The 14,735-nt window shown below is 40.3% G+C and overlaps 1 long non-coding RNA gene across 1 annotated transcript in view; it reads right to left on the bottom strand.

Moving 5' to 3' along the window:
* Nucleotides 1-14,735, bottom strand: part of LOC308657816 — a 156,212-nt gene that overhangs the window by 107,208 nt on the left and 34,269 nt on the right. The window contains exon 2 of the long non-coding RNA XR_014024071.1: nucleotides 8,797-8,911. This is a non-coding gene — a long non-coding RNA (uncharacterized lncRNA). The remainder of the gene's footprint in view (nucleotides 1-8,796; nucleotides 8,912-14,735) is intronic.

Below are 14,735 nucleotides of genomic sequence, written 5' to 3'. Positions count from 1 at the left end.
TTTACCTGGAAGCCTGCTAGAAATGCAGACTCTACAGCCCCATAGAACTACTGAATCCAAATCTGCATTATTAACGCCAACCCAGGAGATTCCTGTGTAATTTCAACTAGAGATCTCTAACACCTGCTGATGAATGACACCCACTTACCAAATAAAGAGAAACACTTGTTTTCCACTATCCTTGGTGACCCCCCCACCATAGGCCAGGAAGAAGGGAGGATAGAGACAACTGGCCTCAGCAGATAGAGCTGTCATTTCTAACTACTACTGCTGTCAGGCAGCTAGAAAAGAAGTCCATCAGGAAGGCCCTCGATGTTCTTCCTTTCCAATTTATTGCCTGCATAGGGTATGTCGCCCTAAGCAGACACACAGGATGCTGCCCCCATTAGGAACAGCACTGACACAGCAATCCTTACCACAGAACTGAACTATACGCATGGTCAGGTACAAGGGGTGCTGTTCCTAATTCAAAAAAAAAAAAAAAAAAAAACACTTAACACTTTAGTAAAATCACCTTATGAAACAGAACTAGACTGCCCTGTGACAAAAACACCATTTCTTCTTGCCTCAAAATACATGAAACAGAACCAAAATTCCAATCCCGAGGATAGGGCTGTAGCTACCACGCAGCATCCTTTCCCAAAGAACATTATAGAATACTGACTCATCTTGTAGATGCTTCTGGCCAAAATGACTTCATAATCAAATAAGTTTTGGTAACATCGTATTTTCTATCTCCCCTCTTGGAAAGCTAAAATGCAAAAGAGCATATTAATGTTTTGACAAGTCGTATATTGAAGAAAGAACAATTCTGATTCTTGTCCAACCCAGTGTTTCCCAAAGATATTCTTTAATGAGATTACTTTTTCATCCAGTACTTATTAATATCTGCTAGAACTAGGGTTTTTTTACAACATTACAAAGCTCTTGACATATCATATTTCATACATTAGATTGAAGTGGGTTATGAACCCCCAATTTTACCCCAAATGCAGATTGCAGAATCACGTCGGTTACACATCCACAATTTTACATACTGCCCTATTAGTAACTGTTGCATTCTGCTACCTTTCCTATCCCCTACTATCCCCCCTCCCCTCCCCTCCCATCTTCTCTCTCTACCCCATCTACTGTAATTCATTTATCTCCTTGTTTATTTTCCCATTCCCCTCACAACCTCTTATATGTAATTTTGTATAGCAATGAGGGTCTCCCTTCATTTCCATGCAATTTCCCCTTTCTCTCCCTTTCCCTCCCATCTCATGTCTCTGTTTAATGTTAATCTTTTCTTCCTGCTCTTCCTCCCTGCTCTGTTCATAGTTGCTCTCATTATATCAAAGAAGACATTTGGTATTTGTTTTTTAGGGATTGGCTAGCTTCACTAAGCATAATCTGCTCTAGTGCCATCCATTTCCTTGCAAATTCTATGATTTTGTCATTTTTTATTGCTGCATAGTACTCCATTGTGTATAGATGCCACATTTTTTTATCCATTCATCTATTGAAGGGCATCTGGGTTGTTTCCACAGTCTAGCTATTGTGAATTGTGCTGCTATGAACATCGATGTGGCAGTATCCCTGTAGCATGCTCTTTTAAGGTCTTCAGGGAATAGCGATACCAGATTTCAAACTATATTATAGAGCAATAGTGACAAAAACAGCATGGTACTGGTACCAAAACAGGCGGGTGGACCAATGGTATAGAATAGAGGACACAGAGACTAATCCACAAAGTTACAACTATCTTATATTTGATAAAGGGGCTAAAAGCATGCAATGGAGGAAGGATAGCATCTTCAACAAATGGTGTTGGGAAAACTGGAAATCCATATGCAACAAAATGAAACTGAATCCCTTTCTCTCGCCATGCACAAAAGTTAACTCAAAATGGATCAAGGAGCTTGATATCAAATCAGAGACTCTGTGTCTGATAGAAGAAAAAGTTGGCTCCGATCTACATATTGTGGGGTCAGGCTCCAAAATCCTTAATAGGACACCCATAGCACAAGAGTTAATAACAAGAATCAACAAATGGGACTTACTTAAACTAAAAAGAACTAGGGTTTTAAGAGGAAAAAAATGAGGAGACACTGTAGAAAAGAATTTATACCCATTTGGTTCCATAAATGGAAAGTTAAATGAAGAAAGAATGGCAATTGTGAAGCACATCTAAAAATATTGACAGAGTCTCCGAAGAACTTGGGAAATAGACTTCCATTCCCTGCCAGGAAACTTTGCTAGAAAATAGGAGACTTCTTTGGTCCTAAACAGAAAAGAAGCAATATCTTTTGTCTGCTTGGAGTAAAATGTAGGATGATTTGTAAAGTGTCAGAAGAGCCACCTCTGCTCTTTCCCATACCTTAGGCCTCAGACCCATTTCATCAAAAATCCTACTTCACCTTCTCAATCTCACACATTCACTGTACCCACTTGAGTTACCTGGATAACTATAATGGTCTATTAATTTGCTTCCTTACTTTCACTCCTGTCTTCCTGCTATGTGTGATCTGAATGTTTTTGTCTCCACAAAATTCATATGTTGAAATCTCAATCCCCAAGATGATGGTAATGAAAAGGTGGGACCTTTTGTAGGTGAGTATGTCTTAAGTGTGGAGCTCTCATGATTGGGTCTCAATGAGATCCCTGGCCCCTTCTCCATTCAGGACTCGGTGAGAGGTAGGGTTGTAGCTCAGTGGTAGAGTGCATGTGTAAGGGCCTAGGTGCAACCTCCCATATCCACCCCCCAAAACGAAAAATTGTAAAGATTCAGGGAAAAGATTCTATGAGCCATTCAATGGGCCCTCATCAGACACCACATCTACTGGGACTTCCCAGCCTCCAAAACCAGGAAATATATATCTGTTGCTTATCAACCATCCAATCTATGGTAGGTAGGTGGTTGATCAGCCGAAACAAGCTAAGTCATCCTCTAAGGTATCAATCTCACCAAGCAAGGTGATGTTCACACCTTGAACTAACTAAGTCACACTGTTTTAAACCTTCCAAGAGCTGCCCCTTGCCATGAAGAAGGCATGAATGAGACCCAAGCTTGGCATGGCACTGCCCACCTTACTCATCCTGATTCATCTCCCACTCATTGCACTCTCCAGTCATACCAGTATTCCTGTATTCCACCAATCTGAAATTCAACTTTCCAACTTGGTTTTGCCCATTCATTCTTCAGATCACTATGCAAAAATCATTTCCTTTGGGAAGGCTTTCTCAATTTTACAGTCTAAGTCAGAGCCTTTCAGAGTGCAATCCATGGTTAGGTGCCTATCTACAAACTATTGGCATTGTGAGCAATGTTGAAAATGAGAAATAAGAATTTTAAAAGTCTATAGCATCTCCCAAAGGCCTAATGTTCTCTCTGATGAGTGGATGCTGATCCATAATGGGGGCGGGGGGAGGGAGGAACTTTGATTGGGCCAAGGGGAGGGAGGGAAGGGGAGGGGGGAGGAAAGGTGGTAGAATAAGACGAACATCATTACCCAAGGTACATGTATGACTGCACATGTGGTGCAACTCTACATCATGTACAACAAGAGAAATAAAAAGTTGTGCTCCAGTTGTGTACAATGAATCAAAAGGCTTTCTGCTGTCATGTATAACTGATAGAACTAATAAAGAATGAATTTTTTTTAAGTTTATAGCATGTCAATATTGCCATGACTCCCAAGCATGTGATTCATCTTGTTGAACAGGACAAAGAACATTTTGGGTATTGTCAATCCTACAAGGTAAGTCACAAGTAACATACAATTTATATACCAATATTGGTCCACAGCAGAATGGTGGGAAGGGGAACAGACCTTTCAAACATCCAGATTGAGAAACCCTGGTCTAGGTCACATTGTCTTGTAATACACACCCACAATGCAGTCAGTGTGCATTCTTTTCATGAGCATTTATCTTATCTGGTAATTTCACATAAGACTCAGCTTCACAAGGCAGGAGGGACCAGGTCTTATTCCTGCTCATATTGTATCCTCCTAGTAAAAGAGAATAGTTGAAACATGGTTGGTACCCAATAAATGTGTCTAACCAAAAAGGTGGAAAAGGTATGTACAGTGAGCCCCATTGCTGATTTTAATACTGTGTCACCTGGACCCTGTTCTTAATACTTGCTGAGTCCCTGGTGACTTCTCAAGAGGATGAGGTTTAGGCTCATATAAGGAGGAGGTGAGAGAATAATTATTCTGCTTCCCGGACTAGACTAGATCCTTTCAGATCATGTTTCAGTAGCATAATGGATACAAAATGAAAAGTAGACAGTGTGGTTGTAAGGAAACAAAAGAACATTTTGTCTTTGGTAATCCATTGTTTAGATGTGAAATGTCCCCCAGAAAGCTCATGTGTAAGACAATGCAAGAAAGTCTAGAGGTGAAATGATTGGGTAAAATGCGAACACTAATCTAATCAGTGCATTAATCCACTGATTGGGATTAATAGGGTGTAACTGTAGGCAGGTAGGGTGTGGCTGTAGGAGGCAGGTCACTGGGAGTGTGCTCTTGGGGTATGTATTTTGTCCATGGTAGGAGAAGCTCTGTGTGTGTGTGTGTGTGTGTGTGTGTGTGTGTGTGTTTCCTGGTGTCATGCCCTGAGCTACTTTCCCCCAACACACTCCTCTATCAAGATGTTTCGCCTTAATGTGGGCCCAGAGATATAGAGTTGGCCCTCTATGGACTGAGACTTCTGAAACTGTGATCCCCAAGTAAACTTTTCCTCCTCTGAAATTCTTCTTGTCATGTCTTTTGGTCACAGTGGTGGAAAATCTGACTAAAACACTCATATTTGTAACATTCCTTCATCACACCTCATGGGTGTTTTGTTTTGTTTGAGGTTTATATTTGGCTGTAATGAATCAACATCATAAAACATCATTGCTCTCATAGAAACAGAGCTCTGTACACACCAACTTTCTTTGCGGTGGTATTTTCTCACCCAGCTAGCTCTACACTCCACGCCTCTGTTCCCAGCTGTTTTACTGATAAAATGGAGAGAAAGAGCTAGCATTAAGCCGACAGCTTGACTTCTGGCAGTGGCTGGACCTCAGAGCATAATTTCTTCCCTGGTGGGTTATCAAAATCAAATACCCTCAACTAATCAGAATTTCAAAGGAGGCTGATACCCAGTTTAAGAGGATTATTCTGAAATAGCTCTGACTAGGACATTTGGACTTCTGGCCCCCTAACTATATGTTCAATCAGGCACCAGAAGCAGCTAAAGTCTTGAATTTTTTCCAAGAAAGAAAAGAAATTTTATTATAGTAAAAAGAGCCTCTGATGCTGCTAGACAGTCTGAGCCCCTTAGTCTGGGCTCCTTGGGCTTGATTTCCTCCTACTCTGAAAAGAGGAGGATTTGGCCAGATGACCTCTTATTGTCTTATAGCTATGAAATTCTCCAACTATGATTTCTAAGGCCTCTTTTTTACTCTCAAATTATGGAACTGAAGGAATCAGGTTTCTCTAGACCACAGACTTCAAGAATGCAAAGGAGCTCAGTACCTCAATCTGCTGTTGAAGAGGTGGCAAAGTTTGTGCTTAAATAAAGAACTCTCCATTTGCTGCTCATTGAGTGTAAACTGTCTTCTCAAAGGTCCATAGTCTGGTGCTTATTTCATGCTAGGTATTATGAAAATGAATGTGTTCACAAAATCCCATGACTCAGAGATATAACTTTAATTCCACAAATGCAAAGTGTAAATATTAATATTATCCAATTCAATTACAGCTCTGACGTCATGTTTGATAGAATACACAGTGATCTTCTCCACATGTCTCTGGATTAAGCCTAGTGCAAAATCCAAGGACAGAACCAGAAAGGACATGGTGAGCCTGAAAAGTTTGAATTTCCACTTAATATTTGTCCTTCTATTTTCTTTGAAGATGAACAAGGTCAAGGCAATCACTTGACTAAATTGTTGTGCTTGAACAGCTTATCTGGCATAAACACAAATCACTGAGGGTCATATCTCAGGTTACTGGAACTCTGACCCAACACCAAGAAGTATTTAATCTCTTGAATCCAGCATTAATTCTGATAGCCAAACACTGTCATGTTGCTTATCTCCTGTAAAATGCCAGGTGGTATATACCTTACGGCAAATATCTCTTCTTCCCCATGCAAATCTAAGGCTTCTAGGCAGCCCTGAGACATGTACCTGAGGCTGAATAGTGAACATGGAAGGAGAGAAAAGGGTATCTTAAATTTTTGAACACTTAATACTTGCCAAGCTCCACTCAGGCATCTTGTAGGTTATGTCAAGCAATCTTTACAGCAATCCTAAGAGATTCTTTTCCCTGTCCATTCTTTTTCTGTCTCTTTAAACTAAGGATCAGAAATGAAATGCCTTTTAGAACAAACAGGGATGCCAAGTAAAGGGAGAAAGGGTAAAAAACAATAATACTATGGCCTGAATCATTGTGTTCCTTCAAAATTCATAGAGTGAAACCTTAGCCCCCATGTGGTGGTACTAAGAGGTGAGACTTTGGGGAAGAGAAATTAGGTCATGAGGATGAATGAGGTTACCAGTCTCAGGAAAGAAGACCAAGGGAACTCGTTCACCCCTTCCTCCATGTGAGGAAGAGGCCTCTTTGAGGCAAAGAGAAAGCCCTGACTAGGCACTGAATTTTCTGGTAACTTAATCTTGGACTTTCTGGCCTCCAGAACAGTAAGCAGTAAATTTCTGTTGTTAACAAGGTACCCAGTCCATGGTATTTTTGTCTAGATGGACTAAGACAAGGAGAAACACAGCTCCAACTGATAACTCATCAGTAGAGGTCAGTCAGGAATGGCAGAAACTGATGAAATAAGAGGTATTTAACCCATCCAAAGAGCCCACCCTTTAGTTGCTTTGTGAGATTAAAGGTTCCAAGGATGATCTTTTAAAATAAACTGAATTTGATGTTGTTGGGTGTGTTGGAGACTCCCCCTTCTCTGGAGAACATCATGGAATCTCTTACCCGTCCCCCTTCTCTCGGAAGGGCACCAAACTGAACAGTGCCAAATTCAAAGGTTTTCTTGACCAATCCCCACAGTACACAGTGTCCACTGGCCGTTCCTGAGTCACCCTGCCAATCAGCACTCACCATGTCCCCTACATGGGACATACATGGGACATTCCCCTTCTTAAACAGAAGCTTGGAAGTTCACGCTCTCTGCCCTCTGCCCTCTTCCTCTCTGCCCTATGCTCTCTTTCTCTCTGCTCTCTTCCCTCTTCCTCTCTGTTCTCTTTGCCCTCCTCCTCTCCTCTCTCTGCTTTCTGTCTCTCCTCTCCTTTGGGCAGCCCCCCAATAAAATCTCTTGGTTGAATCTCCATCTCGGTGAGTCACTCGCCTTTCAGAAGTTAAAGACAATACTTAAATTTTTTAAATATAGCCAGGTGCCTTGATTAAAAACCAAACAAAACAACACATGCTCAGCAGAATCTGGAGCACAGGCTACCATTCTGTATCATCTGCTACCTCTGTTACCCCTGCTTCTCAGAGGATGGCTCTAACAGGCCACAGGCAGTACTCATTCCAGGTGGTGGCCCCTCACCCCTCCCACTTACACTCTACTCTGCACCTTTGCATTTTTATTCACACCTGGTCCTAAACTTTCAGAGCAGTGCTGTGACCTCTGAACCTCTGCATTCAGGTCTCCTCTCACTTCTCATTGCCCCTCTTGGACTTTGATTTCTCATTTCTTTGCTCAGCTCACTCCCTGGCGCTGTAGTAATCCCACAGTCAAGAGGAAACTTCCTAGCCCACCGCTAGCCTTATAAACCCTACCCCTTAAACCTGAAAAGGGGCTTCCTGGGGATGGGGTGGGAAGCATTACCTGGACAAGAATGAAGTGATCTTTGTTTGCAAATGAGAAACCTGGGGTCTAGTTGGGTCAAAGTTTGGCTATTAAATAAGTGGATGAAATTTGGACTTAGAAAAAAAATCTTCATTTTCCACTGAAATACTCTGAATTTAGCAAGTACCTCTAGGAGACCTGGGATGTCTGTTATATTTTATCATAAAATTTCACAGGTATGTCGATTTCTATCCTGCTATATATTTGTATTTGTGTTAACACAGGTTCTGAAATGCTGTGGCCAGAAGTCCTTCAGACGTCAGCTTTTCAGATTTTGGAACACGTGCACAGACTTTATCAGTTGAATATTCCTTATCCAAAAAATCTATGACTCAGCCAGCAGCTCAAAGTTTCAGGGTTCGGATTTTGTGGTTTTGGACTGGGGATTGCCCAAGTGGTACAGTTGTTGTTTTGGTTTTGTTCTTTGTCATTTAGGTAAAAAAAAAAAAAAAAATGTTGCCTCCAAAATACTTGCTACACTGCTATAAGTCTTCTAATTCTCCAGATTGAATCCATACCCTTGAGGAAACATTCACACCTGTCCCAAAGCCTGGCCCTACACACTGGTGACATCAGTCTTCCCATTTCTTCCCTACCAGCCTGCCAAAGAGCCTCCTTGTCAGAAGGATTCCTAGCTGGGGGCTCATGAATTTTTTCCAGAGTTCATGGTGTTGAAGACGGTCATGGCCTCTATGTGATTTCCATGTTTTTTTTTTTTTTAATCAATGAATAAATTAGTTCATTTAAACATTTCACCTTTAAAACCCAATTGAAAGCCTCCAAATGGGAATTAAGTAAATCTTCATTCTTTTTGTTGTTGTTGTTTGGGTTTGATAAATGGGCTCAAGACTCAGCTGAACAAGGAGAAAGCTGAGTACCCCAGTCCACTACACTGGACTGGACTATCACAGAGTTTTACAATGTGCTCAACCTTAGATATGTTTCATTTACCTCATATTTAGAATGGGCCATTGGCTGAAGAAAATGAATGTTGAGGGGCTGGGATGTGGCTCAGTGGTAGCGGGGTCACTCAGCATGCCCGAGGCCCTAGGTTCAATCTCCAGCACTGCAAAAGAAAGAGATATTAAAACTTAAATCAATGTGGAGCTCCAGCATGGTATTATGACATACTAATTCAGCAAATTCATCATAAAATTCTTTTCACCAGATTTATAGGTTACATGCATCTAATCAAAATGTTTTACACTGTGTCAGATGTCTTTAGTGCTTTTTTTAAAAAATTAATGTTAAAAAATAAAATGCAGCAACTATTAAAAGCCAATTTGGCTTTTAATTCAATGGAAATAAGTACCTTCCATATTTGAATGTAGTTTCAAGACATGTTTGTAAATAACAGCCTGAGACTTTTTGTCCTATTAGATAATTAAGGGAGGGAAACAAACTTATTTTAAAATTAACAAGTTAATTTTGATAGTTCAAATGTTAAGAATCTGGGCATCAAATTTTAAAAGAAAAATTTGAGTATTTTCATGTCAATGTACATTTTTTAAATGTTTTCCTTTTAAATGAAACATGTTACTTTCTAAATACTTCTTATATTCTTACTTGAAATAAAGGATATTAAATGTCTTGTGTATTTTATTCAATGTTGAGAGCCACAGTTTAGTGGGAACGATGCCTGGCATTTTGCTAGAGGAAATGGTTGAAAGGTGACCCTGCTCTGAAAATAGGGCGACTCAGAGATTAGGGTGGATCCTGCTGGGAATAGGGCGGCTCAGGGATTGGGGCCCACTCGGAGCCCGCTACTTTGGAGTTCCCCTTGAGTTCTTGCGGGGGTCCCGGGAGAATTGGCGCTGAGCCCGGTGGAAGGAGTGTGTTCCCGGAAAGTGTGTGAAGAGTGCTGGTGAGAACTTGGGAATAAGGAGTTGCTGTTTGGGGGCTGGGGATGTGGCTCAAGAGGTAGCGCGCTCGCCTGGCATGCGTGCAGCCTGGGTTCGATCCTCAGCACCACATACAAACAAAGATGTTGTGCCCGCTGAGAATTAAAAAATTCTCTCTCACTCTCTTTTTTAAAAAAAAAAAGAGTTGCTGTTTGAACCTACAAGGCTTTTTGGAGGCTCGGTTATTTGTGCCCAGCCAGACTGTGGCAATTCAATTGTAAAAATAAAATCTCTTTAACATTTTAAGTTATTTAAAACTAACATCAAAATACAATAAATAAGCTAGGTATGGTAGTGCATAGCTGTAATCCCATAGTTCAGGAAGCTGAGGCAGGAGGATCATTAGTTCAAAGCCAGCCTCAGCAATTTAGCAAAGCCCTAAGCAACTCAGAGAGACCTTGTCTCTAAATAAAACATTAAAAAGGGCTGGGGATGTGGCTCAGTGGTTAAGTGCCCCTGGGTTCAATCCCCAGTACCAAAAAAAAAAAAAAAAAAGTAAAATAAATTTTTACTGAAAATTACTTCTTTATCATGTACTACACAAAATAATAATTTCTTTTAATTTAAAAGGAAGATATCAATATCACAAATTAATCTGAAAAGGATTTGGAACTTGAAAACATTTTCCTACTTCTTTATGAAAATTCATGTGACATTGAACGTATGTCCTCTAGAAGTTTGCTATAAACTAGGTATGATGGCACATGCTTATAATCCCAGCAATTTGGGAAGCTGAAACAGGTTCAAGTTTGAGAGCAGCCTGGGCAACCTAGGAAGGCTGCCTCAAAATAAAAAATAATAAGGGCTGGTAATGTAGCTCAGTGGTAGAGTACCCTTGGATCCAATCCCCAGAATCAAAAAAAGAAAGAAAGAAAAAAGTTTGCTACATTGAAAAAAGAAAAGAATAATTCCTAAATGATAACAACTCATAATAAATGTTTCTGGGCAATGAAACCCTTATTGAACCATTTTAATCTAACTGTATTGGTGAATATCTGCTTACCCAGACATATAGATTATTATAGTTCATAAGATGCTAACATTGAATCTTGAACTGAGGTACCTCAAGTATGAATATAAGATGCCGAAGTAAATATAACACCTCTCTCACACACACACACACACACATAAACAAAGAAAATTTTGATATTTACAAAGGAAGTATCAAAACCCAGTGCATGATGTTTAGATGCTCAGCCAGATTAAGAATGTACAAAGGTGAAATATTTATAAAGACATTTTCTTTTCTTTATTTTTAAAGAAAGAGAGAGAGAGAGAGAACTTTTTAATATTTATCTTTTTTTAGTTTTTGGTGGACACAACATCTTTATTTTTATGTGGTGCTGAGGATCGAACCCAGCGCCCTGCACATGCCAGGCGAGCTCGCTACCGCTTGAGCCACATCTCCAACCCCAAGACATTTTCTTGCAGAAAGTTATTGCAATACAGTGACTATCTACCCCTACACCCATGTTGAAGGCTGCACCATGAGCCTGACAAGTCTATGAATAGGTGGTCTGTCCTTCTGTGGTTGGAGGCAAGTGCTGCATGCACGCTTCCTTTGGACAAGAGTGGCCACAGGAAGCCACAGGACTATAGAGGGCTAGGAGGGATGTAGAAACAAGAAGCTGGAGGGGAAAGTTGGCTGCTTGCTGACTCCAGAAGGAATTGGTTACCCAAATGCTAAAAAAGAGGTCAGCAAATTTTTTTTCTGGATAGGGCCAGATAGTAAATATTTTAGGCCTTGCAAGCTGTATGGTCTTTGTTGCAAAAACTCCACTCCTTGATTACAGCACAAAAGCATCCATAAGCAAGCAATTCCACAAACCAGTGGATGTGACTATGTTCCAGGAAAACTTCATTTACAAAAGAGGTGGCAGGCCAGATGGCTGCAAGATGGCCTATGGGCTGCATTTTATTAACTTTGGTCTAGATACCTCGGTCTGGGGCAATGAAGAAGGAGGCAAGCAGAGCAGAACCCAGCTATGGAAAAAGGTGAAATCCACTTTAACATCCCAGCAGGTCAGCAGAATGCAAAGTTAACTTCCACAACAACTAATTCACTTACCACCTTCCTAGTTCCTGGCTCCGCCCAAGTTCTACCCTGGAGAGATTAGGAACTGGCCAGCACAGTAGGTCAAGAGGAGGAAAAAGAGAGGAAGAGAAGCAATGTAGAAGCAGCCAACCAGCCCACAACCTTTCCCTACCTTGAGACGCCAGCCAAAATAGAGTTGGGAGAGGAGCAAATACCAGCTTCAATTCAGAGACCCTGGATGAAACATACTTATCTTTTGAATTGAGACCATATTTTCAACTTAAAATAACTATGGATAGACCCAGGTATTACCTAAAAGGCACTAGAAAAGTCACAAAGCCAGGGAACAGGAAAAAACAATGATACTTTCATTAAATCATATTTGTTTCTTCAAAATGATGGTTACATAAACAATTTCAGAGTCAGATATTTTCTTATCTGAAAACCCCAGCTGTAATGGAAAAAATAAATGATGATGTCATCCTTCTGTGGAATTTGATACCCACAGCTCACTGAGAGGGCAGCTCACTGGCCTTGATGTCACCAACTCATCTGTCAGATCCAGTTTCTCCAACTATCCACAACAGGTACTTCATTATAGAGGATGACCAGGGATTCATTTGTCCTTAGAAAACAAGGACTAATTTATGCCTTTCTTTCAGTAATGTGCACACACCCACACAGATGCATTTACTTTTCCAAGAGGGAGAGGCACATTTCCTTCCAAGGGCCATCCTGACTTCCTAAGGGTCTGTGATAATGGGAAAAAGTGAAGCATGACCCTAATGGATACCTGCACAAGACCCACATAGAGCAAATGCCTAATTATAGGACATGGTCAGTTTATAGAGGCTCTTGAACCACTGCCTGCTAGAGGTCAACTGGTTAGCAATTTCTCTTACTCTATGATGAATGAAGGCCCATGGAGAATTTTGCAGGGATCAGCTGTGAGCACTCAAATAGAAAGGTCTTGTTTTTTTTCTCAGTTTTAAGACTAATCCAGCCAGCAGTATAAGAATCTATCTGGCTTCTGTTGTTGAAGATTGTTATGATTTAGATATGAGGTGTTCTCCAAAAGCTCATGTGGGAGACAATGCAAGAAAGAGGTCAAATGATTGTGTTATGAGAGCTTGAACCTAATCAGTGCATTAATCCACTGGCATGGGTTAACTGGATGGTAACTGGAGGCAGGTATGGTGTTATGGAAGGAGGTAAGTCACGGGGGTACCTTGGGGTTTTCTATTTTGTCCCTATTGACTTGCTATATCTCTGCTTCCTTGTTGCCATAACCTAAGCTGCTTTCTTCCACCATAACCTCCCACCATGATATTCTACTTCATCTCAGGCCCAGAGCAATGGATTCAGCCATCTACTGACTGAGACCTCTGAAACTATGAGCCCCCCAAAAACTATTCCTCCTTGAAAGTTGTTCTTGTCAGGTCTTTTGGTCACAGCGATGAAAAAGTTAACTAAAACAGATGTAGAAGAAAGTTGTGTTGGTTTTGTTTTCTGTTAAAAGGGACTTGGAAGGAGTATTACAGCTTTCTATTGATCATAGAAAGTCTGTGCTATGAATGTTCCAGCATAAGTGTATCTAACTCACAACCCCCCCCCCCTCAAATGCCCTGTTTCCAACTATTATCACCCAGACATGCTTTTGTCTGGTCAGTGGTATAATTCTACTCAATTATAGCATTTGCCAGATTTTGGTGGTCATCAACAATTTAATGCTTGATCACAAGAGAATTTTCTCCTTAGCCTATTAGATTCTGCCAGGGAGAATGGAGATGTGCCTATTACTTAATTTGTGCAATTCTTAGTGTGGTATAATGTATATAATATTAACTGAATAATTTTTCTTCTTTTAAAATTCCACTGCATCCACCCTAAAATTATGATGAGAAGAAAACAAGAGAGGAGGGTTATGATTATAGAAGTTTTTATTGACTTCAAACTCCAATTATATTTTGAGTTTCAAACTTTTATAATACTAATTATTCATCTAAAGTTGGTGCAGTTAATGAGACTCTACCCCTCCTTTTTATCCCTTTTTCTTTTCTTTTTCAACAATCCATTATTAAGAATAAAAGATTCTCTTAATCAAGGCTGGGTTTTGTCTTCAAAAGAGTGGGTTATATGGAAGATTTTTCAAAGTGCTATTCTCAGGTTTGAGTTTAAATATTATTTTTAAAGAAATACAAAGTAGGTAAGCAATCATCTTTCCACAACCTTCATTCCATGTGTCTTTTCTCATTTTCATTCAACAAGCACTATGGAGAGCTTGCCATGTTTAAGACAATATCCTGGACACAGAGCTTAACCATAAGAGGAAGAGGCTTGTTCTCCAGGACTTTACACCTGTAGGATAGAAACCCTCAAATGAGAATATTATCAAAGGGTGAAAAGGTGATGCAGAGATGTTAAGTGAGTTGACAGGAAATTTAGATTGGGTGACCTTGGAAAGGCCTCTCTGACCAGGTGAATTTGTTGATAGGGATGATGACATAGGATCATGCAAAAGTCAGAAAAGCACATTCCAGATAGAGAAAGGTGTTCATCAAAGGACCTAACAAATATTAAGGTACCCTTAAGACTTATCTGAAGTCTTCTGGGTGATGTGAATATGAGAAGAAATGAGCACAGAGCAGGAGGTAAGGGACATAGGATGAAGATTTCCTAAAAAACAGGATAAGGACTTTGGATTTTATTCTAAATTTGATAAGAAGACACACATGGAGGGAGAAGTTGTGCTAGTTGGCTTTATGTCACAGTGACAAAATACCTGACATAATTGGCTTATAAGGAGAAAAGGTTTATGTGGCTCCCAACTTTAAAAGTTTAAGTCTATGGTAGGTGGACCCATTGTTTTTGGCCTGTGGAGATAAAAAACATCATGGTAAGAGCATGTGGTGGAGGAAGCTTCTCATCTCATGGTGGCCAGGAAGAAAAAGAAA

The sequence above is a fragment of the Spermophilus citellus genome, assembly GCF_964194105.1.
Source record: "Spermophilus citellus genome assembly, chromosome: 10".
In the NCBI taxonomy this organism is placed as follows: Eukaryota; Metazoa; Chordata; class Mammalia; order Rodentia; family Sciuridae; genus Spermophilus; species Spermophilus citellus.
The sequence above is the reverse complement of the archived record's forward strand: the minus strand, read 5'-3'. Positions and strand labels throughout refer to the sequence as shown.